The sequence below is a fragment of the Neovison vison genome, chromosome 11 (assembly GCF_020171115.1).
Source record: "Neovison vison isolate M4711 chromosome 11, ASM_NN_V1, whole genome shotgun sequence".
Classification (NCBI taxonomy): Eukaryota; Metazoa; Chordata; class Mammalia; order Carnivora; family Mustelidae; genus Neogale; species Neogale vison.
Window position 1 is genome coordinate 36,529,078 of NC_058101.1, and position 24,676 is coordinate 36,553,753.

General features: G+C 43.2%; 2 long non-coding RNA genes across 5 annotated transcripts in view; one reads left to right on the top strand and one right to left on the bottom strand.

Moving 5' to 3' along the window:
• Nucleotides 1–6,975: 6,975 nt before the first annotated feature.
• The window catches only part of LOC122889484, a 32,492-nt gene continuing 14,791 nt past the window's right edge, over nucleotides 6,976–24,676 (bottom strand). The window contains exons 4-5 of one of the 4 annotated variants that reach the window (XR_006380921.1): nucleotides 18,640–20,700; nucleotides 6,976–7,450 (exon numbers count right to left, since the gene is read on the bottom strand). This is a non-coding gene — a long non-coding RNA (uncharacterized LOC122889484). Of the gene's footprint in view, nucleotides 7,660–9,581; nucleotides 10,376–18,243; nucleotides 20,701–24,676 lie in introns of those variants that run through there. The other 3 variants (XR_006380920.1, XR_006380922.1, XR_006380923.1) reach the window with 3 other exon arrangements.
• On the top strand, nucleotides 10,725–14,811 carry LOC122889485. The gene is made up of 3 exons (XR_006380924.1): nucleotides 10,725–10,982; nucleotides 12,310–12,451; nucleotides 14,764–14,811. It is a non-coding gene; the product is annotated as an uncharacterized LOC122889485 (long non-coding RNA).

Here is a 24,676-nt window from a genome sequence, read left to right on the forward strand (position 1 = left end):
GCATCTGCTCTCTTCCCTGCTCGAGCCCTCTATGTCAAATAAATAAATAAAATCTTTTTTTAAAAAAAGGATCATCGACTTAAATGTAAAATACAGAACCACAAATTGTCTGGGGAAAAAAATAGGAGAAAGTCCTTATGATGTTGGGTTAAGCAAACTTCTTCTTTTCTTTTTTTTTAAAGATTTTTATTTATTCATTTGACAGACAGAGATCACAAGTAGGCAGAGAGGCAGGCAGAGAGAGAGGAAGGGAAGCAGGCTCCCTGCTGAGCAGAGAGCCCGATACGGGGCTCAATCCCAGGACCCTGGGATCATGACCTGAGCAGAAGGCAGAGGCTTTAACCCTCTGAGCCACCCAGCCGCCCCTAAGCAAACTTCTTTAGATGAAACACAAAAGGGGCGTCTGAGTGGCTCTGTCATTGAGCATCTGCCTTCGGCTCAGGTCATGATCCCAGAGTCCTGGGATAGAGCCCCACATTGGGCTCCCTGCTGGGTGGGGAGCCTGCTTCTCCCTCTCCCACTCCCCCTGTTTGTGCTCCCTCTCTCCCTGTATCTCTCTCCGTCAAATAAATAAATAAAATCTTTAAAAAAAAAAGATGAAACACAAAAAGCATAATCCATAGAAGAAAAACAATAAATTGAGCTTTATCAAAATGAAGACCTTCTACTGTTAGAAAAATACTATTAAGAGAATGAAAAGACAAGTCATGAAGTAGGAGAAAATATCTGAAGATCTCCAATCCAGTAAGGGATTTGCATTCAGAATGCATAAAGTATTCTCAAAATCTCAATAAGAAAACCCACAAGCCAATTAAAACTGGACAAAAGGTTTGAACAGACATTTCATCAAAAAAAGATATATAGATGATAGATAACCTCATGAAAAGATGTGAATATTGTTAGTCATTAAACAAATGCAAATTGGAGCCATCATGAGATACTACTGCTTGCCTATTTAAATGGCTAAAATTAAAAAGATGGAGGGGCACCCGGGTGGCTCAGTCAGTTAAACATCGGACTCTTGGTTTTGGCTCAGGTCATGATGGCAGTGTTGTGAGATCCAGCCCCGAGCTGGGCTCCATGCTGGGTGTGGAACCTGCTTAAGATTCTGTCTCCCTCTCCCCTACCCCTCCCCAACCCCACCCACACATACATGCGCCTTCTCTCTCTTTCTCTCTACTGGTGAGAAGGAATTATGGCATAACCAAGTCCAAAAACCATCTGGTAGTTTCTTAAAAAGTTAAATAAATACCTATCCTGTGATTCAACCATTTCACTGCTACATAAACAAAAAAGAAATGAGAGCATATGTCTATACAAACACTTGTACGAAGACATTCATAGTAGCTTTATGTATAACAGCCAAATATTGAAAAGAACTCCTATGTCCATCAACAGGGGAATAGACAAACCAAGTGGATATATCCACACAATGGCAAATGTCTCAGTCACAAAAAGAAGCACATTACTGATACACACAACAACGTGGATGGATTTTGAAACATTTATTTGAGTTAAATGAAGACAGACAAGAAGTGTATACATATGGAATGATTCCATCTGCATAAAGTTCTAGAAAGTGCTAACTAAGCCATCGTGATCGAAAGCACAGCAGGGGTTGCCTATGGGAAGAGGTCAGGGAGGAAAGGGAGGAGAGATTACAACATCATACAAAGAAGCTTTCTGGAAGGGATTAACATACTCAACTGTGTACCTCTGCTGTGGCGATGGTTGTGTCACATCAAAACTTGTCAAATTGTACCCTTTAAACATATGCACTTTACTATATGTCAATTAAACCTCAATGAAACTGTTAAGAAAATACAAATATAGTAAGACTGATGGATCAAAGACCTGTACTCCTGAAACTAATAATACATCGTATGTTAATTAAAAAAATATGAATATAGCTACTATAACAAAAAATTAAAGGCCGAATGACTAAACCTTGGCAATAAAGCTCGAATTTATCCCATTTTTCTCATCCCCACTCCTCCTCTCTTCCTCTCCCGGACTTTCCCCTCTTTCTTTTTCTTCTTCCCACGTGAGAATAGGTGATGAAAATTTGGGACCACCACATACAAGAGACCCTGGCCTCAAACTAAGAAAGGACTTTCTGATAATTTCTGCCCTTGAGAAGTGCCATCAAATAGGTTGTTTGCTAAAACAGGGAGCTCTCCATCTCCGGGGTCCTCCAGCACAGACAGAATGAACACTGAACAGGGAAACAGTAGCATCAGATGGAAGGTGAGGACAAATCAGTGGCTTTCAAGCTTTCTTCCCTTTTTCTTAAATCATAAAACTCTTTCTACAAATGCATGGGATCTTAGGTGGAAGTCAAATATTTAGAGAAGACAAAAGAGGCGTTTCTTTGAAAAAAGCTAGGGGCACAGAATCCTGCCAACTTGGTGTCATCTCTTAGCCATGGCGGTGGCCCTTCCCCATCTCCTTGGGGAAGTCACTTCTCTGTGTTCCAACTCTGAAGTTCTAGAAGCATTTAGTTGCAATGGGAGTAGATGAGGTTGGGGTGTTTTTGTTGTTGTTGTTTTTTGTTTGTTTTTTTCTCCCTCAAACCATCCCATTTAGAGCAGGAGTTTGAGGTGAAGGTCTGACCCACACGTCTTACTCATCTGAGAAAAAAGTGGGCCCTATTTGCAATAGAAGAGGCAGTTCTTTTCTTTGCAAACAAATCCAGTAATTATAACATTGATTGTCTTTTTCCCAGAGGGACTATAATACAGCTACTATTTATCCAGATGTACCAGCTCTTTGCTTTCTGAGAAAGAAAGGGTTTCAAATAATGGTTATTTAATAACAGTTTGGTCAGTTCTGTTTCTTTTCAGACCATGCATTTTTTTTTCTCCCTTTAACCCTGAAGATGCCAGCTGTATTTGACCACCCTTCAGCCAAGGAGAGAAAGGATGCTCTGTTTTTGTATTAGTCAGAAGGATGAAAGTAATTGTTGTAAGCAGTTACTGAGTGCACAAGGGTTCATTTTTATGTGTCAGCTTGCCCAAGTAGCCAGACATTTTGTCAAATGTTGTTCTGGATGTTTCCATGAGTATGTTTTTTGAATGAGGTTTACATTTAGATTGGTGTACTTTGAAGAAAGCAGATTGCTCTCTTTGACACGGTTGGGCCTTGTCCAATCAGCGGAGGGTTAAGTAGACCAAAAGGCAGATCCCACCAGCAAGGTGGGGGGGGGCGGTTCCCCCAGCTGACAGCCTGCAGAATCATGTACATCGTCAGCTCTATATTACACAGCTTTTGCCCTCAATTTGCAATTCTCCTGAGTTCTAGCTTGTCAGCCTCCCTGTTAGATTTTGAACTTACCAAACCTCCACAATCAAGTGAGCCAATTCCTTAAAACAAATCTCTTTCTGTATAACACACATCCTATCGGTTCTGTTTCTCTGGAGGACCCTGACTAAAACACAGTGCCGGAAGTATTTTAAATCTATTAATTCATCTGATTTTCAAAGCCGTCCTATGAAATTTGAACACAATACTTTAAGAGCAGTTACCCTTTCACAGGTAAGGGAATGAGGCCTAGTGAGATCAAGTGACTTGCCCAAGGTCTCCCAGCTGGTGGGTGGCAGAGCAATGGCTGTAACCTTAAGTTTGCGGCCTGAGCCTGTTTGCTTTCCCACACCAGCCAGCTCTTAGCAGACTTTGGCCTCAGGGATACGGAGCAGGCCTCAGCTTCCAGAACCTGACCTTGACCCACAGCATTTTTCCTGTCAGGGGGCTCCTGGGAGGCTGCCTGGCATCTTCCCTGGGACTTGACGCATCTGACCCTCTCTGGTAAACGCAGGCATGATTCCTCACTGGCTAATCCTCAGGCTTTCTCACCTACAAGATTGTAAATCACTTCATCAGCTTGTCACAAGGACCAGATGCAAGTGTCAAAGCATCCATCCCTCTGCCCGTACCCACAGGCACTCATGCCCTCCCAGGGACTGAAGTGACACCGGTTCACTAGACCCTGGTCTTGGGCACTCCTGGCTCCTTAGAGAGCAAGTCCTCCCCTGTGCTGTTTGCACTAGAGGTTGAGGGTTGCCACAGCAGAATTCCACAGGCTGGGAGGCTGCGGGGCCACAAATGTATTTCTCACGGCTCTGGAGGCTGGAAACCCAAGACCAAGAAGATAGCAAGGTTGGTTTCTGGGAAAACCTCTCTTTGACTCTCTGACGGCCACTTCCTCCCCATGTCTTCATACGGTCTTTCTTCAGTGTGTCTTCAAATTTTGTCTCCTTATAAAGACACTGGTCAGATTGGATTAGGGCCCACCCTGATGACCTCGTTTTGATTTAGTCATTTCTTTCAAAGGCCTTGTCTCCAGAAGTAGTCACCTCCTGAGAACTGGAGGTTAGAGCTTCAACATATGGATGTTGGGAGGGCACAATTCAGCCTGTAATACCATTTTCCTCACCAGAGGCCAAGGACCTGTGGCCCCAGGACCATTTTTCTTACCTCCCACTACTAAGATCATGCACTAGATTTTTTTCTGCCTGGGTGTTCCCTCAAACTTTCTCCTAGTTCGGTGCTCTCTCTTCACGATGATGCTAGGAGACCAACTAAGCGGATCAGAAATTAAACGCCAATAGCTCACTCAAGTTCTATAAACTTATCTTTGTCCAATGATTCTGGAAAGGCAACTAGAACAAGCATCACACACAGAGAAATTGCTTCATACTTTTATTTATTTATTTATTTTTGAGGATTTTATTTGTTTATTTGTGAGAGAGGGAGAGAGAGAACAAGTAGGGGGAGTGGCAGACAGAGGTAGAAGCAGGCTCCCTGCTGAGCAAGGAGCCCAATGTCGGACTCTATCCCAGAACCCTGGGATCATGACCTGAGCCAAAGGCAGAGGCTTAACCACTGAGCCACCCAGACATCCCTGCTTCATACTTTGAATCTGTAAACTACACCTCCCAGCCCTTCCACCACCACCACCACACACACACACACACACACACACACACACACTGCGCTCACCTTTTCACACCCAGCAGGAGCAGAAAGGCATTTTGAGGTATAATTCAAATAACAATTATATGTCTATGTCTATGTATGTACATATGGATATATGATACATACAGGAACTCTTGACTCCAGTGACTGTGGCATTCTTTAAATTGGCTCCTGCTGACAGGGACAGGGCTACAGGGCTACATGTGTTCACACCATGGGTCTTATAATTCTGTCCCTGTTTATTATGACTTAGGGTTTTTCTTTCCTCCTAACATTGTAAAACTCCAAGAGAGAGAGTCTCTGCTTGGGTTGGTCACCATCCAGTATGGTCTACTCCTACTGGTAATAAGGCCAGAGTATCTTCATAGATCAGCCTTTCTGATGTCAAGCCTACTTTTGGTCGCCTTTGGCTTAGGCACCAATACTGGGTCAAATCTTGGACACATAGGGAAGTAGAGTCTTATGGTATAAACAGAGTCACTTGCTTAGAAAGAACCTAAATGACCAGTTCCTAGGAAGAGGGTGTGAAAAGGTAGGTGCTGGTCTCTGTGGGTCTCTCTGGGGCTCTCAGGGGCCCACGGTGAGGATTCACATCCTGTCGGCAGAGTAGCCACCATCTTGGCAAAGTTCACTTCCTTTTGCTGATAGTCTGCTCCAAAATACAATCCATTTTAGTGAACAAATGGATTTCTCAAGTCTCAAAATTAAATTTTACAGAACTGGATGAAACACAGACCTCTTTTTATGTTATTTGAAATCATTTAATTAAGACATAAAACCAAATTACAAAAGAGTAAGGCATGTGCAAAGACTATAGTTTTATGTTCTGGAAGAAAGAGAAATAGCTATAGGGAAAAGAAAGTCAGTCTGGGAAGTTGTCCTCACCCTCTTTTTTTCCTTTTTTATCTTTTAAACAACATTTTAGGTAGAGCGTGATCTTCTATGCTTGAACTTAAATGAAGAGTATAGGGAACAGGAAATCAATGGGAATCATATCTTAATGAAAGCTCATCTAAAACAGTCCAAGAATCCATAAGAGATTCATTCCGATTGGGTTTCTGGAAGTCGGACGAAGGACCCGAGATCGTAACCCAGTGATTGATTCCTGCCATCAGCAGCACATTCATTGCTCTCCTCCCTGGAAGGCTTAGACAAACTTTGCCTCATTCAACAAGCTCTCAATCATACTCATGGAGTCAAGACTTCAAATGGGGCATGATTATAGCTTTAATAGCTATTCCAGGTAGAACTGATTCGCATGATGCGGGATCTTGGCAGCAGTTTAATTACTTTAGGGTAATGATGTGAATCTCAGGGGCCAATTTTGGCACTGCTGGTTATTATGTATAACAATTAATATGATTAAGTGTGTTGCTTTAGAAACTCTTTTATTCCCCCTCTCTGCTAATATTTGGAGCTTGTTTTCAGAAACCGTTGTACGGACAAGGTTTTCTTCCCCTCATTTTTCTCTTAGGGCAGGATATATTCTTGAGAGCACGGTATCTTTATTTACTGATTAAAAAATAAAAAGCATTTTCTGGAAAATTTTTGCAGAGATAAAGCAAAGGAGGGACTTCTTTGTTTTCTTCATTGTCCTTCTCTTGTCTCCTTCTTTCCTTGCTTATTTATTGCCTGTTTGGTCTCTTCTCCCACTTGATATAATTTTATGGTTCTTCCAAATGAATTCAAGTTTCCGAGCACCGATACGAAGACCTTAGCCAAGAGTAACAACTCCCGTTTGCTGATTGCTTACTGGGTGCCTGCAATCACTGCACGCACTTCCCTTGTCTTGTTTCATCTCATCACAAAGACTGCGTGACTCCCATTATACAGGCAAAAATATGAAAGCTTGGGGCCTCTGTGTGCCTCTGTCTGTTAAGTGTCTGCCTTCAGCATGGGTCATGATCCCAGAGCTCTGGGATCGAGTCCCGCATCAGTCGAGCCCCTTGCTCAGTGGGGAGCCTCCTTCTCCCTCTGTCTGCCACTCCCTCTGCTTGTGCTCTCTCTTTCTGGCAAATAAATAAATAAAATCTTAAAAAAAAAAGTATGAAAGCTTATATAGATTAGGCATCTCACCCATGATGGTATAGCTAGTAAGTGTTGGCATAGGGATTGAAATCTAGGGGCTCTATGACCCCTAGTATGAGCTTTCCCATACCAATTTTTACCAAAATCTTGTAATTGTGAAAACAGCTTGTCTCTCTCAAAATAACAGTCATTCCCATGACTGCTATCCTGCAACATACATTCGTTGGGGGGTTATTATATTTCAGGAGCATGTCGGAGACTCGGGGCGTGAGACACAGCCTCTGTCCTTGAGCAGTTATAGCCTTCTGGAGGTAATTACAGCAGCGTGAGATAATTGTTATGGTGGGAAATCACAGAAAATGTCTTTTAAAATAATGTCACTGTGGCCAGTCAGAAGGATATAATGCATCTCTGAAAAATCCCAGTTAATTTCAGCCAGAATTACTTCCTGCAAAAGTATGAAGAAAAGCCAAAAAGAGTATTACATAGATGATACTCTCGTCAAATGTTAGCCATCGCTGATTATCTCCTGTGGTCAAATGCAAAGGCGATGGGTTCTAGAATTACATTGCCCTGGCTTCAAGATTTTGCTTGTTTTCTTATTAATTGTATATCCTTAGCAATTTATGCAAACTCTCTGAACTTCTGTTTCCTCACCTGTAAAAAAAGGTGAGAACAAATCTTACCTCCTCTGGTTGTTTAGACTAGGGGTCAGCAAACTTTTCCTTAAAGACATAGAGAATAACTATTTTGGTTTTTGCTGGTCAGGCAATCTCTGTCACAAGCGCTCAGCTCTGCCATTTTGGTACAAAAGCAGCCAGAGATCATATGTAATTGAACAAGTGTGCCTCTGTCCTTCTAATAACACTTTATTTATAAAAACAGATGGGCTGGATTTGGAGCATATGCCATAGCTTGCCAACCCCTGATTTAAAGGAGAAAAGGGGGAAAGGGGGAAAAGCAAATTCAACATATGAATGTTTCCAGTATACCATAGGTGCTCAAAATCGTTCCTTTTCCTTGCTTCTTGCCATTCATTCCACTAGGCAGCACAAAGATGCATTCAGTCACTGTGTCTCTCTTTTGAGAACCTCACAGTCCAGTTAGGGTGATTAGACATGGGAAATACAGACAGCAATATAATTTTGCAAGTACCAGTTGTGAGGGGAACAGAGCAAATTGGAAGTTATAGGGGTTGAGTGAGGGGAAGAGCAGAAGAAAGAACTTCCAGGTAGGGAATCCAAAGAAGGAGGGATGCCCTAAGTGTTTTCAGAGGAAGCTGAGTGGACATTAAGTTTAGGTGGAGAAGTGGGGGCTGAATGTCAGGTTCAGGGGTTTATAGCTTTTCTTGTGGGTCTTTACCAATGGGCCATTGAGGGTGTTTGAAGAGAACACAGGAAGCTCTCAACAGATATTTGCTGAAGGAATCAGTTCCTTTGAAGTGATTTGTGTGATGAGTGGGCACAGAATGGCTGCCGAATGATCAGGTGGTGAGGACTCCATCCTGGGTAACAGCAGTTAGAACCGACCAAAAAGAACAAATCAAAATACACTGAGAAGGAGGAGAGGGCATGAGCTGGTGACTGACTGGGACTGGTCAGAGTTGTCACTGAGGTAGAAGTCTGGTGGCCCACAGAGCAGTGTTGCCAGAGACAGAATAAAGGATGTCAGGGAGGCTGCTTTTTGCAGGAAACATCACAAATTTAGAGTCCCTGAAGAACATCCCAGTGGAAATGTTTAGTACAATAAGATGGGCTCAAGAAAGAGGTTGACTCTAGAAGTAGAGATTCAAACTTGTGATTCAGACTCATGAGAATGGATGACATATTGATTCTAGATGATGCCTGAAGATCAAAATAAATACCTAGTGTCGGGACAAAGTCAGGTACCAAGCCTCTCCTCAGAAATCCAGAAGCACCTCTCTGTTTCATCCTGAATGTAATGGCAATGGAAGCTCTGAGAGACTGGTAAGATCTCACAGCACTTTTTTTTTTTTTTAATATAAAAACAAAGATCAGGAAAAGAATTAGATAAACCTTACAATTCTGATGTCAATAAACTTCTCCCAGGGCTCCTGGGTGGCTCAGTTAGTTAATCGACGGCCTTTGGCTCAGGCCATGATCCTGGAGTCCGGGGATCAAGTCCCACATCAGGCTCCCAGCTCCGTGGGTAGTCTGCTTCTCCCTCTGACTTTCTCCCCTCTCATGCTCTCTCTCCTCTCTCTCTCTCAAATAAATAAATAAATAAAATCTTTAAAAAAGGAAAGAAACTTCTCTCATACAATCCTGAGAAAAAGACACAGAGTGTGAGCTCCTGCACTATGTAAATTCTGATACGTAGACCTAATGCAGAGTAATCCCACTGAATTCAGTCAGTGGGAGTAGAAGAAGTGGAATTGTGTCAGCAATGATAATGACAAAACAACCCTGGGATGGGGTACCTGGGTGGCTCACTTGGTTAAGCATGTACCTTTGGCTCAGGTCATGATCTCAAGGTCCTGAGATTGAGTTCCAGGTCAGGGTCCCTGCTCAGTGGGGAGTCTGCTTCTCCCTCTCCTGCTGCCCCTCCCCACTGTTTGTTCTCTCTCTCTCTCAAATAAATAAGCAAAATCTTTAAAAAACCCAAATACCCTAAAACATTCCCAGCATCTTTTCAAATGTGTGTATTCAATCATGACTTAGCAAAACTACTTTCAGATATAGAGCCTAAATTGTTGCTCTGCTAAATAAATACAATTTTCTGCCAAATCTTATGCCAAATACTCAGATCTCAAGTTATCTGTTCCTTCCTCTCACCTGACAACTTTTCTTGCTACTACTGTGAGGAAGGGAATTCCCTTTGAGTGGCCAGAACAAGAAAAATGGGTCTTTCTAGAGTAGAGTTGTCTTATATTTTCCTTACGTAACATCAGAAAAGTGTTACTCAGAGATATTACATCTGGCCTCGTTAGACACCAACTCCCTATTAAATCGGTGACTTGTGGAGAGAGGTGTTACCATCTGAAACAGTTCTCGAAGGGGTTTTATTCTCCACTTTCCTTTTACTTATTCCTTGAGCCCAGCGAAACACATCGCACTTATGTCATTGCAGGGTCAAACAGAACAGCCTTTTTCAGAAATACAGAGCAGTGAAGGAATCATAGGATTTTACAGTCAAGCTCCAGACCTTGCCAAGACCTTGCCAACTTCTCACTGTTCAAAGAGAGAAAACTCAGACCTGGGAGGGCTGAATGACTGACTAAAAATGAGTCAGCGACTAAGCAGCAGACACAAGCTTGAACTCCAGAGGCCTCCTTTCCAGGCCACTACCTCAAGTGCATCTTTGTCAGAGATTCGTTTTGGCCATGGGTGGATTCTCATTTCCTTGTGGGAATCTGTGAAAGAAAATTGAAGCAATGATCACACTAAAAATGGAGGCTGATACTGCAGAGGCCCCTGCCGTGCTCTGTCCTCCACAACACTTCCTAAGGGTAGGGACAGCGTCAGAAAAGTCCTGTTAACAAGACCTGGTCCTTTCTGGGAAAAGCAGAAATCCTTAGAGGAGCAGGCATAATCCCTTTGACTGAGAACACCAAAGGGCCCAGAGAGCCAGCCCTGAAACCTTGATGTTTAAAGCAGTTGTCCACAGACATAATGCTTTTCGTTTGATCAAAGAGCCGGGCCACACAATCCCCAAGAACAGGAAGGCTGACAAGGAGGGGGGAAGGGCCCTTTGTCCTGGAGGCCTGGAGGCCTGGAATCCGGATGCCTTGGTGGGCTGGGCTTCTGGCCTTTCAGGGAAGGCTGAACGGAGGCCTGTCCCCTGGATCCCTCCCCCTGCCCTCCGAGGGTCCCCACACCAAGACACTGGCTAGATCCCCCCCTCGTCCACTCCCCACCCTCCGTCTCTGTCCATTTTCTTCAGCATGGCCATAAAAACAATTTCCTCAGCCCCACGGGCTTTGCTGGAACTTTCCTTGTGGGAGTCCGCCATCTGAAAAGGTAAGCGTCCCCATTTAACTCTTTGAGACTTTCTCCCAGTGTGTGGTTTCCTAAACAAATATTCCATGTATCCTTCAGGTCACATTCTTGACCTTGTTGTTTCAGGTGCCTGATGATTCTGGGCTGATGACAGCCCGGCGAGCACGCTGGTCACCCCCCATCCCCTCTGCTCCCTTTTCCTCCGGTCCCCTGGCAGCTTTCCCTGGCCCCGTTTTGTCCCAGCCTCTTCCCTATTAATTGCTTTCCCCTGCAGTCTTTCTCTGTCAAAGTGCTTGCTCCCGAAGGCTTACACTTCAGATGCCTGCCCCCGTGCCCTCGGCTCGTTCATTATTTAATTTTTCTTTCAGTCCCCTGCCTGTCAGGCAATGTCTGTACACTGGGGTTGTTTTCATTTTTGAAAGTCTCCAAACACAGATTGCAGCCTTGGAGATAAGCTTAAAAAAAAATTATAACACTCTTCGGCCCGTGTGCTCCTGTGCACACCCACACACACAAACAAGTGGAAAAAAAAAATGTGCTTTGGACCCACCCACATTCTTAGAAGCACAGAATTTTCGTGAGGAAAGGGTTTCATGCACTGCCCTTTGGTCCTGACAGCAACACGACCGGCTGCTGATGCCCGCTCTCCTGCTTAGTGAGTAGCTGGGAAGGGTGTTTCTCTTCCTCTAGTCAGTCAAACAGGTATATACAGAAAGTATCTTCTAGAGGTTTTCAGCCTTATACTAAGCTGGCTGAAGGCACTTTAGAGATCCAGTCTGGCTGAGGGGACAGCATTCCTGTAGAATGAGGAGATAGTAGTTGATGGAAGCCTTGTCATGGAAGCGTTCAGAATAGTCAGGGAGAGGAAAACAGATTGGACCTCTGGAGATGAGTGACATTTGGATTCAGGAAAGTTCTTTCTTGGACTATTTTTTCTTTACCCCTAAACTTTAGATATGTTCAACATTGCCATGAGCCAAGCTGTCTTCCCACAAGACTCCTATGTCAACGTCCTAACCCCCAGGATCTCAAAATGTGACTGTATTTGGAGGTAGGGTCTTTAAAGAGGTAATAAAGTTAAAAATGAGGTCGTTCATGTTGGCCTCAATCCACTATGACTGGTTTCCTTACTAGAAGAGGAAATTAAGGCACCTGGATGGCTCAGGACATTGAGCATCCGACCTTTGGTTTCAGCTCAGGTCATAATCTTGTTGTCATGAGATCAATCCCTGGGGCCGGCTTTGCACTCAGCAGGGAGTCTGCTTGAGGTTCTCTCTCCCTCTGCCGCTCCTTCCACTCATGTGCTCTCTCTTGTTCTCTCTCAAATAAATAAATAAAATCTTTAAAGAGAAGAGGAAGAGGAAATTTTGACAGAGCCATGTACGGAGGGAAGATCTTTTATTGAGGGAGAAGGCCATCAGCAAGCCAAGGAGAGAGGCTCAACCATGCCATGCCAGCACCTTGACCTAAGACTTCTGGCCTCTAGGATGGTGAGAAAATACATTTCCATTGTTTAAGTCACCCAGCCTGCCATACTTTGCTATGGCAGCCTGAGCAACCAATACAAACGTTGATGTTTCAAGATGGCATTAGTTCGAGGTGGACAATGAACTCAATCAGGAAGTAAGTTCTGGGCAGGAAGGGGCTCTTCTGTCCAATGTGGGCTTGCAGGTGCTGGTTTCTCGTTTGCTGATAAGCAGTAGATATCCAGCATGTGTTTACTGGGCACCTACTTCACATAGGAACTGTGCTAAGCCCATGAACAGACACTCAGAATCCAAAGACTAGATGACATTAGTGACTTCAACTGGGAGTGGATGGGTGTTGAGGAGGGCTCCCCAAGGCGGTCTCCTCCCTAGGACCCAAAACCTAGGTTCTGATAAGACTTCTCTTCTTTCTCGTTGCTTACTATACTGATTCCAAAGTATTAGGGGGAACCATATGAAATTGCCTTTTTATGTGGGTCAGAAAAGTTAAACTAAATGCATGTGTTATCCTGAACTGCATCCTAAAACAGAACAACATTGTGAAAAAACTGATGGAAGCTAAAGGAAGTGGTTCATTTGATAAGAATGTACCAATATTGATTATTTAGTTTGCCAAATGCATCATGGTTACATAGCATGTTAACAGTAAGGGGAACTGAGTGAAAAATATACAGAAATGCTTCATACAGTCTTTGCGATGTTTCTATAAGACTTAAAATTATTCCTGGGGCACCTGGGTGGCTCAGTCGGCTAAGCGTTCAGTTCTTGATTTCAGCTCAGGTCATGATCTCAGTGTCGTGAGACTGAGCCCGGCCTTGGGCTCTGCACTGAGCATGGAACCTTCTTAAGAGTCTCTCTCTCCCTCTGCTACTCCCTTCCTATTCTCTCTCTCAAGGCAAAACAAAATAAAAAACCTAAAATTACTCCAAAATAGTTTTTTTTCAAAAATATTTGAATATTGGCAATTGTATGTCGTTTAAACTAATACATAAAGCCCAGGGGCCTTGGATATAAAGACTGCTAATTCGACCTTTTCATTTTATAGTTGTAGGATTTGTGCTTGAAATTTAAGTGTGTTTTAGCTATAAACTGTAGATTTTTTTAAAAAATGATTGAATAGCTATTTGTACCTCAGTAGCTCACACCCTGGAAGCCTGGCCAGTCTAAGTAAGAGTGAGAAGTAACTGAGTAAACATTCAAAGAGGGCCGATGGCCATTACTGGGGGATAGTCTTGACCCAAGATGTGTGGATGGAGCTTCTCTTCTCTTTTGAATGGATGAGGATAAACCTAATTTCTTGAGGACTGTAGGCTGTTGCAATGGATTGACTACCTCAACCCTTTTTGACAGCCAGTGGGCACCCAACATGGCCTCATTCCAGGAGAAACAGTCACTTTCAACTCCCTTCTTCAGCTAGAGATTCTTCCTTTCTTCCCTACTGGGTCATGAGAAGACAGAAGGATTGCGCTACCTCAGTCTGGGGGGGAGTCCAGATTCTCATTTTAAAGAAAAAGAACCCGCTTCCAGTTCTACCTCTGAAACTAGAAAATTAATCCTTTTAAGACCAATACCATATGAGAGACTTGTTTTGTTTGGCTGACAAGCATTTGGCATTTTAAAAAATTATTTGTCAGACTTTAAAACTGGAAAGCTTCACAAAAATATCTGTGTATTTGGCTTCTCTTGAATGATTTAGAAGTTCTAGCAACAGAGACCTATGTTGCTGTGTGGAGGAGACTGGTTGGAGCTGAGTAGCCAGTAGGCTCTCTCAAGGGGCCCTCTCTTCTCCATTTCCCATAGTCCCACACAGCCTTCTTACACAGCCCCCCATATGCTTTTTTATTATTTTTTTTTATTTTTTTCTACCCATTTATGCTACCTGCTAGACCATTTCAAGCATCTGAATTTGCAACCCCTGGTGTAGATCAGTCTTTGTCATACTACAGGTCATGGTCCTTTTGTGAGTCATGAAATCAGTGATAACCTACACTGAAGGTGTAGGTTATCACTGATAATCAGGATAACCTACACTGAAGAAAGGAAAATGGTGGGGGGGGATAGGAAAAGTGAAGGAAATAGAAACTACCAGAATATATCATCTGTAGCAAAGGTGCGTACTAGTTTGTAAAAGTTTTGGGTCAATTGTGTTGGTGAGTGCTTGCACTAGGTTACGATGTAAAATATTTTTCTTCTCATGAGTTGTGATAAAAAATGTGTGAAAGCCAAGACTAGTGAAAATTGAAATAATCCAACCTTTTAGTTCAACATTTAGTTTGCCATATTTTGTTTCATGTTTTTGTTTTGTTTTCCTGCAGATAACCTGAGAGGTGGGAGGGGTATTTGTCGTATAAACACAATCACAGAATTCATACAAACATAATAACATGGATCCCTGGGAATACCAGTAGAAGATCTGTAATAAAAGAAGAGACCATCTAATTGAAATGAAAGAAGAGATAGTTCTCCCTGGCCTTTCTAAGACCTATGTTTCACCAGCTTGCACAGTTGTATGGTTTTAAGTTAGATCATATGAAATAATAATGGGATTATTTATATAATATAATTAGAACAACTAATAATCCAGATAAGCACTGTTCAATATAACCTTCTCTGATGAGAGAAAAATTCTGTATCTGCTCTGTTCAATATGGTAAGCACTAGCCACATGTGCCTCTTTCATATTTGTAATGTAGCCAGCATGACTGATGGTCTGGATTTTTTCATTTTCACTTTAATTAATTTAAACTTAAAAATGAAACTTATTAATTAATAATACATTTAAATTTAATTAATTTAAACATATGGATGGTGACTGCCATATTAGACAGCAGAGCTCTAGACTCTAGAACCAGTATCTTGGGAGAAGGCAGGCTCTGTTTCTTTCCTGTTTCTGCGCTCGAGTACCCATCAGTCTGGTGGAATCATTTTCAAGCACTGCACACCAAAGAGGGAGGAGGGCTCCTAGTCTGCTAGATGCACTTTATGTTCTCTAGTCCAGCTTATTGCTACAGACAAAGGATCCAACTTCCAAATATGGACTCTCAAAATTCTTATTCTCCCTGATTCTTTTATCAAATTAAAAATTACTTGGGGGCACCTGGGCGGCTCAATGGGTTAAGCCTCTGCCTTCAGCTCAGGTCATGATCTCAGGGTCCTGGGATCGAGCACTGCATTGGGCTCTCTGCTCAGCAGGGAGCCTGCTTCCCCTTCTCTCTCTGCCTACTTGTGATCTCTCTCTCTCTGTCAAATAAATAAAATCTTTAAAAAATATTGCTTAAGGTAGATTATGTGATTTTGAAGTATATGAATTAAACTGTAATAGCTGTTAACAATTGCAAATGTCATAATAAATGTAATAAAAATAGTAACACAACTAGAAGTCACATTGCAAGCGCTTACTATGTACTTGGTGCTGTGATACACACTTTGTACACCTTATGCTGCCTATTCATGCTCATCCTATGAGAGAGGAGGTATTATCCTATATGATGAAACTGATGTTTGGGGATGGTTAAGTAACTGGCAAGATCGCCCAGGCAGCGAGTGAATGAGCTGGAATGTGAATCCGGTTCTGTCTGGCTACAAACCCCTTCCTATAACCTCTACGATGTCCTAGAGGGTGCTAATTGGTGGTTTTTTCCATCAGCTCATTATGTCCTTGATAAAAACTTGGCCAAGATGAATTATTAATGGCAATACTAGGACTATGGCCTCATTCTTAGGATTCTGAGACAGGTCCTCTCTACAGCAACTCCCTTATCATAGACACCGCTTTGGCCACTTTTCAGGAATGTGCCCACGGTCTTCACTAAAGCATAGGCATTGTTTACTTTGGGGTTCCTTTCCTCCCTAACAGTAAAAGTTGTATCTTGTTCTCTTGGTATAAAGACAATGCTATTAATATTCTCTAGTAAACTATTTTCTTCTACCTAAACATTCTTTTTTCTCCCCACCCCTTTCTGGTTTTAAGAGAAATTGGAACATTATCCTAAGCCCCGTGCTAGGTTGGATAATGGCCCCCAAAGATGTCCAGATCCTAATCTCCAGAACCTTGACTATGTCCCTTTATATGGCCACATGAACCTTGCAGAAATGATTACACAAAGAACCTTGACATAGGAAAAGTGTCTTGGACTATTTGAGTGAGCCCAGTAGAATCCCAAGGGTCCTCACCAGAAAATCAGGGAAGGAGATGTGATGGCAGAAGCAGAATGCAGTGCAGAACGAACTATCCTCAAGTGGTTTTGAATAGCAGAAGGTCACGACTAAGGAACGCAGGCAGCACGGTGTGGAGTGCCCGGCACCCTCTGTGTGCGATGAAGGAAGGAGAGAAATCAGGAGAGCTCTTTCCACAGTTCCGAGGAATCATGGGATTAAAAGTGGTTATAAAGAAGATTGCAAGCCCAACTACTGAGTGATCCCTTCTCCTCCTAAATGGTCATCAATGTCTACCCATTTTTCCCCTAGAGTGCTCAGTGCCAAGGAAATTGTTGACCAGAATCGTTTGCTTTTGCCAGGGGTTGTGGTTTTGATGGTGCAGAATCTGCACCTGGAAGAGGATAGTAGCTCTGGGGGAGGGGTCTGAAGAAGAGAAACAGGGACTGGGAGGGGAGAGGAATGGAAAAGGGAAAAGTCATGGAAAGACCTAGAGATGCCAAGAAAAAGGGACTCAAAAAAAGGGAGACTGTAAAAATGAAACAAAGATGTTCATAAACACTGGCAACGACAGATGTTGGCGAGGAGGCAGCAAAAGGGGAACCCTCTTACACTCTTGGTGGGAAAGCAAGCTGGTACAGCCACTCTGGAAACAGTATGGAGTTTCCTCAAAAAGTTAAAAATAGAGCTACCCTACAACCCCACAATCACACTACTGGTATTGATCCAAAGGATACAAAAATACACATGGAAGGCACCTGCACCCCAATGTTTATAGCAGCGATGTCCACAATAACCAAACTATGGAAAGAGCCCAGATGTCCATTGACAGATGAATGGATAAAGGAGTTATGGTGTACATGTACACACACGCACACACACACACGAATATTACTCAGCCATCAAAAAGCATGAAATCTCTCCATTTATAATGACATGGATGGAGCTAGAGAGTATAATGTTAACTAAAATAAGCCAGTCAGAGAAATACAAATAGCATGATTTCACTCACGTGTGGAATTTTTTTTTAAGATTTATTTATTTATTTATTTATTTGACAGAGAGAGATCACAAGTAGGCAGAGAGGCAGGCATGGGGAGGGGGGAAGCAGGCTCCTCACTGAGCAGAGAGCCCAATGCGGGGCTTGATCCCAGGACCCTGAGATCATGACCTGAGCTGAAGGCAGAGGCTTAACCCACTGAGCCACCCAGGCACCACTCACTCATATGTGGAATTTAAGAAACAAAACAGACGAACATAGAAGAAGGGAAGGTAACATAAAAAAAAGGTGATAAGAGAGAGGGAGGGAAACCATAAGAGACTCTTGACTACAGAGAACTGAAGGTTGTTGGAGGAGAGGTTGGGGAGTGATGGGCTAGATGGGTGATAGGCATTAAGGAGGGCACTAGTGAGGAACACTGAGTGTTGTAGATAAGTCATGAATCATTAAATGCTATACCTGAAATGAATACTACACTATCTGTTAACTAACTTGAATTTAAATAAGATCTTGGAAGAAAAATAATAATAAAGATGAGAAATTTGAAAGAAAAAGAAAAAAAGTGTTCACAGAAAAGAAGGAAGGAAAAGGGAGGGAAAGAGGGAAGGGAAGGGAAGGGAGAAGGGAAGGGAGGGGAAGGGATGGGAAAGGAAGGGATGGGATTTGGGATTTGAAAGGACCCAGAAGGAAAGATAAGGAAAAAAGAGATAAAAAGCAAAACCAGACATGGGCCTGAGAGTAACCTTCCTTTGTTTCCCAACTGATGCTGAGGGCCAGAGGCCGTCTGCGGCCATCAATCTAAGCCCCATGCTGCGGCCATGGTCAGTGGGATTTGCACACGGGAGACAATGGCAGAATGCAGCCTAAGAAATGAAAAGGCTCCCATATGGTCAGAGGCTGCATTTTCTCTGCTCTCCTTACACAAAGCTGCTATTGACATCAGACTGGCTCCCTATGACCTGTGCTGTTCACTGCCCAAGCTCAGAGACGCCCATTGCTATCTTAGGCCATTTTTGCCATTGTCTGAACCAGTTACCTTTAAGGGAGCAGGCTCAAATTATATACATAATGTCCATGTATTCTGTGGGGCGGATCATCGTTCAGCGTAATGCCTACAACCACTTGGTTCCAGGGGCCTTTTCATCTCCTAGTGTGACTTCATAAAGCACCTGTTAAGAAAAGGGAGATTCTTCTAAAAAATGATATTCAATATGCATGTATATGTGGAGTATTGATATACTGACTATAGAAGCATTCTGCAGATACACAAACGCGCGCCCACGCCTGTACATGTGTACGCAACCACGTCATGCTTCCATTTCAATTTCTAGGAAACGGAGAACAAAGCACGATGAAGTGTTTTCCAGTGATCCAGAGTCTCTCTTTGGTTTCTATTTTTACCTTTCAAAAGAGCATGTCTCACAAGGGGATGGCATTCCTTAGCCCTGAGACCACACTCCAATGGGCCTTTCTTGTGGTTTCTCATTTTACCCATTTCAGTTGACTTTTGCCCATATAATCATTCATTTTTATGAGATTTACCCAGAGAATTTTTTTAAACAAATGTTGCCCACGCAGTTTTTAATTGTTCTCCTCAAATTGTGCCGGGTATATTGACACTCCCCAGAGTTTGGGGTTTTAAACTTACTAGTTCTTCCTTCCTCGCCTGCCCCTGGGAGGTCTCGCAGCCACGTCTGGCCTTTCGGAATCACTGACAGCTCTGTTTTCTGTTTTTCACACAGTCCTCTTCTCTGTCCTGGCTGAGGGACTGAGATCTTAGTGCTTGTTTTTCTTCTTCTTTCTTCTTCTTCTTCTTCCTCTTCCTCTTCTTCTTCTTCTTCTTCTTCTTCTTTCAAAATGGCTCCCACGTTTTCACATAGGATGGTATTTCAGCGTTGTAACCTTGGGTATCAAACCTGCACACCGCAGAGCAAACAGGACAGCAGCCCCACGACTTCTTCCACCTTATTTTCAAAATTTGTGTTTCCGTTTCTCCCGCCCCGAAGGGCTGATATGTTTTAGTCTTCTTTTCAACAAGGTGGTTAACGGCGCCTTATCGTACTTACCATACCCAAGGGATTAGTGCTCAGTGCTTCCCAAATAGGGAGTAATTCAACCCAAAGGACAACCTAAGGAAAATGGTGGGATTCTTTGTATTTTGTGGTTGAGGAAATGGTGGGCCAGAGAGGCAAGTCACTTGCGCCAAGTCACACCTCTGGTAAAAGGAGGGTCGAGATTCAAATCCAGACCATCGGGCCTGTCTTCAAGCTGCCAACCCCTGCACCAGATGAAAAGAGAGCATGGAGTTCTAGCTTTCAGACCTCTCCAACGAGCTGGTTCAGTGTTTCCAGGGCTAACAGCAATTTTGTCTCTGTTTACAGTCAACTCAAGTGCTTTTTAAAATTTTTTAAGTAATTTCTAAAAAGCATTACAACTCCTAGAAAATGCAGAGTCCTATGATCCTGCTCAGATTGGGGGTTTTTTTTTGTTTTTTTTTTTTACATCTTTCCCTCTTTTAGGCCAAGTCAGGTGGGCTGAGCTCCTCGCGCTAGAAAGTCTGATGGGACGTGGGCTTCTTCTCACCATTCATTCACTGCCTTCACCCTCCCTCTGGCAACTTTTCGTGAGTTTTTCCATCAACATGAGAAGCCTGATTTATGTTTTGAGAGCCACACCCTTTTCAACAACATGCATGCAGATGCCATACATAAATGAAAGGTGACCTTTACCCATGAAAAGAATTTTGATGAATCGCAGGAAATAATATACTGTGCAGGGAAAAGAGTCCTCTGGTCTTTTTTTGTTGTTGTCCAATATAAATCACTTCCCAGGAAGAACAATCTGAGTCTAACGAGGTTTATTAACTGTAGCCTACAAAGACCCCCAAGGATGAGAGAATAATTCCACTGGTGCTGGTCTGTGATTGACTCCTACTGGGGGCGGGGTGTGCACGCTGGGGAGACAGGAGGAGGCGGAAGGTTCTTGGAAGGAATAACTAAAGGTATTTAGATTAGCCAATGACTATTTCTCAGGTATAGAGCATGAACCATGTTTTCAAACTATGGGCTGGGACATCTTAGCGGGCTCTGAGATCAATCTGAAAGACATAAAAAATAAAAAGGTGAAGGAGAAGAGAAAACATCAGAGTGAAGATGCAGACACAGAGTGAAGACAGTGTGAAACCTCCCTAACCCTTATGTAAACACAGAATATGTATCCTAAGTCGCAGTGTAAAATGTTCTCTCTTACTACGTATTCCATTCAAAAAAAGTTTGTAAAACACTGATCTATAGAATAAAACCAGCCACAGGCATCTTCTGTACCTTCTGAGAGCTTAAACTGCAAGCCAAAAATGACAGCTCTTAAGGTTCTAAAAATATTAGGGGAATTCATACCAATGATTCTACAGGGTGTCTTTTTTTTTTTTTTTAGATTTTTAAAATTTATTTATTTACTTGACAGAGAGAAATCACAAGTAGATGGAGAGGCAGGCAGAGAGAGAGAGAGAGAGAGAGGGAAGCAGGCTCCCTGTTGAGCAGAGAGCCCAATGTGGGACTCGATCCCAGGACCCTGAGATCATGACCTGAGCTGAAGGCAGCGGCTTAACCCACTGAGCCACCCAGGCGCCCCTCTACAGGGTGTCTTAAGAAGGATCAATTGAAACAGGAATGAGTGACTCTGTTCTTGTTAGTGAGAATGCTTTTCTTTTCTTTTCTTTTCACTTCATTTCTTTTCTTTTCTTTTTTAAGATTTTATTTATCAGAGAGACACATAGAACGCAAGTAGGGGGAGTGGTGGGCTGAGGGAGGAGCAGACCCCCAGCTCAGCAGGCAGCCCAACGGAGGACCCTGGGATCATGACCCGCGCGGAAGACAGATGCTTCACAGACTGAGCCAGCCAGGAGTCCCAGGGAGAGTGCATTTCTGAGGTAAGGTCAAGAATTCTGAAGGATGGGATGCCTGGGTGGCTCAGTTGGTTAAGCAGCTGCCTTCGGCTCAGGTCATGATCCCAGCGTCCTGGGATCGAGTCCCACATCGGGCTCCTTGCTTGGCAGGGAGCCTGCTTCTCCCTCTGCCTCTGCCTGCCACTCTGTCTGCCTGTGCTCACTCTCGCTCCTCTCTCTCTTACAAATAAATAAATAAAATCTTAAAAAAAAAAATTAAAAAAAAAAAAAAGAATTCTGAAGGAGATGTGAAGCTATTTGGTTGTTCCAACATCACAGTCTGGGAGAAGAAGACTCATGAGGCCATGGGCTGATGAAAGTAACTCGTGAAAGGGTCTTCCTGAGGGAACAGATACACAGGAGAGAGCAGGGTGAGGAGAAGGAACTAAATGTGGCAAAGTAGATGCCTGTTGGCCAAAAGTGAACCATGGACATGTTTGTTTTGACTGGTCTGGCTTTTACAAAATTAAGACATTCCCATAAAAGATGGGATTTTCAGTTTCTCTAGAAAAATCAGAAGATCTGGCTCCTCTGAGTCTGTACTCATGCATGGCAATAATTGGCGGGATTCAGCAAGAACCGGCTCCCCCTGGGAATACCTACGAACACATTTGGCTCTTTAAATTAAAGTTAAATTGAGGGTTCAGTCCCTCAGTTACAGTGGCCACATTTCAAAGTTTCAATAGCTACATGTAGCCAGTGTCTACCATATTGGATGGTACAGGTAAAGACCATTTTCATCATCAGAAAGTTCCATTGGATGGCATTGCTTTCATACCCTCTGTCTCACTAGTCACTGTTCTCTCACCCAGGGCCAGCCCCAACCCCTTTTGTTACCTGTCTCACCCTTTGGGCATTTCTCTTTGCAACTCCCATAATGCAGTGCCTGTGTAAGGTTGACTGCGAAGCTCTGTGAATTAATCTTGGGAATCGAAACCTATTCAATTAACCACAGACTCACTGAAGTATCTTGAATTGAGTGTGTGCATGTGTGTGTTCTTTGCAAAGTAAAGAGTGACATGAGAATTACGGAGACCATATATGTGTAAATGGTGTCTTACAAAGTTATCAGACTAGAAGAAAAATGGGTTTCGGTTAGAGTCCTTCACTGCAGGGGAAAACCAGAAGAAAAGACATTTCATTTCCTGTTCTCAACAACTACAGATATCCACTGGGGCGAATGGGACAGAATCGAAAGAACCAAATCGGATGAGAGAAATGAACGGTAAAGCAAAGGATAACTTTCCAGATAAAAGTTAATATCCTGTTAGGTTACATCACTTCTGCCTCTGCCCATATATCACAGAACATGCAGAAGAACTAACCGCGATTCGGTTCATTTGATCAATGTGGGAAGCCATTTGAAGCAAATCAGATTTGAGAGAATCATTTGCCTTGAATTGTCTGACTCTTCTAAATTAATCAGATAAGCATAAATACCATCCATGCAGGCTCATTCATTAATATTCATCTTTGAGCTCAGTAAAACATCCCATGTGTGCGTGCGTGAGTCCGTGCACGCACACACCCCCTTTAATTTCCAGGAGCATTTTACGGTTCCTATGAACCTAAGAGGGAAGCAGAGTGCTCTTAGAGTTATTACATGTTAACAAACTTGGGATCCATATTGTATTTTAGTAAATTTTAAGGGTTGTCCTATCTTGGTTAACTTGCCTTGCCATTAACTCTCTTGCCGTAGAAATTCGTGGAAAATACGAGAGGATCCCGACAGATTTCTTTTGGCAGCAGGAAAATTCTGTTTTTCAACCTGAATTTGTTCATTGTTGTCACTACCTCTATGTTTTCAGGTTCACATATGAAAATAATTATTCCTCACTTCAGGAAGTCTGTTTTCAAAAAGTGAGACTGGCTTCAAAGGATCCAGCCCCTTTAGCAGGGTCAGCCTAGCCGAGGAGACAGCTGGATAGGAGCCCTGGCCTGAGGACAATCTGAACTTTCCTGGGCTATTACCTCTTGGGCTGGAGTCCTAGTAATAGGGGCTGGATTCCCCCTCCCCACCAACAGAAGACCTCTACCTGTCCCTAAGAGTTGAGAATAGGCTCACAAATGGGGAAGCAAAGTCCCTGGGGACAGCTCTCTCCCTCTTTCCCAGGGTCAAGGCCAAATGCTTGGACCCCAAGGCCGTTCCAGGAGCAGGAGAAATGGTCCAGCCCAGGGTCATGGCAGCTGCCCTCTGGTCCTTGATATATGATGTTAGGCAAGTCATTGACCATCTATGAGGGGCTTTTTACTCATGTGTATAAAGGATTTCAAATGGATCAGCTTCCCTTTTGGTAGTTATCAAAACCCCAAGTCCTCCTTCTTGGATCTACATCAGTCACTGCAAAATTGACCTCATCCTGAAGCATCAGTGGAACCGAGATCAATGTTATGCTTGCTGAAGAAAAGAGAAAACATTCATGTTTGTATGCTTATTAGGAGCTAGGCCTACTAAAGAGCCCCACAGCTGTGATTCTCAAATTGTGGAGTCAGTTGGCCAGTGAGGGAGGGAGAGGGACAAGCAGACTCCCCAATGAGCTTGGAGCCCGACATGGGGCTTGATCTCATGACCCTGAGATGATGACCTGAGCTGAAACCAAGAGTTGGGCACTCCACGGACTGAGCCACCAGTGCCCCAAGACTTATCTGTTATATGCTCTATCCAGAAACTTAAGGAAATGCTTGTAGGTGCTCAGTAAATGTTTCTTGAATAAATGAATGAATTAATGAAGAAAGAAAGAAAGAAAGAAAGAAAGAAAGAAAGAAAGAAAGGAAGGAAGGAAAGGAAACCTAATAACTTCCTTTGGCTATTCCTGTAGGCCCCATTCTAGGCAGAAAGTCTAGCTTATTCCAGTCCCCTCACCTCTACCCAGCTCTCCCAGCCAGAAGGGATGCCCAGACTGGGTCAGAGTGATGGGTTTGATTGGTTATTTTCTGGAAACACTTGCCAATTGGCAAAAATAAAATTATTAATGGCTGGCAAGGGTCTTAAGAAATGACACCGTACAGGCGCCTACGTGGCTCAGTCTAGGTTAGGCATCTGTCTTTGGCTCGGATTACGATCCCAGAGTCTGGGATCCAAGCCCCTATTGGGCTCCTTGCTCAGTGGGGAGCCTGCTTCTCCCTTGCC